Raw genomic sequence first — 1,337 nt, 5'->3', positions numbered from 1 at the left:
ACGATCGCGCTTGGACAGTTTTCTTAGCGCTCCACTGGTACAGGTGCCATCACAATTTCGATTTTACCTGCCCCAACAGGTCTCTGCAAGCCAAGTTTAGTGTCCAATGAAGGAAGGTTGGCATGGGTGCCAGTCGTTGAATTTAGTTCAATTTCGATTTCACTTGCCTCAACAGGTCTTCACAAGCAGAGTTTAGTGTCCAATGAAGGAAAGGTACGCATAAGTGGGCTGGCTACAGCCCTGGTAGAGGCTTTGGATTATGGTCTCACTTGACTTGCAGGGTCTTCTCACGCACAGCATATTTCCAAAGGTCTCGGTCACAAGTCATTGCCTCGGTGAGACCTAATGTTTGAAGGTCGTGCTTCACCACCTCATCCCAGGTGTTCCTGGGTCTACTTCTTCCACAGGTTCCCTCAACTGCTAGGGTGTGGCACATTTTCACTCGGCTATCCTTATCCATTCTCGCCACATGACCATACCAGCGCAGTCGGCTCTCTTGCACACCACAACTGATGCTTCTTAGGTTCAACTTTTCTCTCAAGGTACTTACACTCTGTCGAGTATACACACTGACATTACACATCGATTGGAGCATACTGGCTTCATTCCTTGCGAGCTTATGCATGTCCTCAGCAGTCACGGCCCATGTTTAATTTCCATGTAGCATGGCTGTTCATACACATGCGTCAGACACTCTGCCTTTTACTCTGAATGAGAGGCCTTTGTCACCAGCAGAGGTAAGAGCTCTCTGAACTTTGCCTGATGAGATTGTTGAGATGCTTGAACGGAGATGTGTAGATTTGTGCTGCAGCCAAGAAGTAAGGTGGAGAAGAGGTTCCGCTAGGTTCCTCACAGGCAAGGAACACAGGTACAAGATTTTCTGGGCAGGTAACACTGACGGGGTTGGGAGCATGGGAATACTTCTTGCAGAGAAATGGGTTGATAAGGTAATCGAGGTAGCCAGAGTACGTGACAAAGTACTTAAGATTAGATTAGTGCTTCACCATAGGTTAGCTACCGTCATCTCGGCCTCTGCCCCTCAACCGGGGCTACCGGATGGGCAGAAAGACCAATTCTATGACACCCTTTTGCAGACTACCTCATTGACGAATGACAGGGACCTTCTCTTTGTGGCTGGTGACTTCAATGGACATGTTGGACAACGTGCAGGGGGCTTCCATGGTGTATATGGAGGCTATGGTTTCGGTTCCCGCAATGAGGCGGCAACCAGACTGCTGGAGTTCTGTGATGCAAATGATCTTATGGTTTGCAATACCAACTTCAGGAAACCTGCCTGTCACCTAGTCACCTACCGTTCCAGCAGACACACTAACCAA

At 48.7% G+C, this 1,337-nt stretch overlaps 1 protein-coding gene across 1 annotated transcript in view; it reads left to right on the top strand.

Moving 5' to 3' along the window:
• Positions 1-1,337, top strand: part of LOC106881378 (E3 ubiquitin-protein ligase RNF185) — a 34,715-nt gene that overhangs the window by 24,431 nt on the left and 8,947 nt on the right. The gene's annotated exons all lie outside the window — the stretch shown is intronic.

The sequence above is a fragment of the Octopus bimaculoides genome, chromosome 1 (genome assembly GCF_001194135.2).
Source record: "Octopus bimaculoides isolate UCB-OBI-ISO-001 chromosome 1, ASM119413v2, whole genome shotgun sequence".
NCBI lineage: Eukaryota > Metazoa > Mollusca > Cephalopoda > Octopoda > Octopodidae > Octopus > Octopus bimaculoides.
This window is presented reverse-complemented; position numbering and strand designations above follow the sequence as displayed.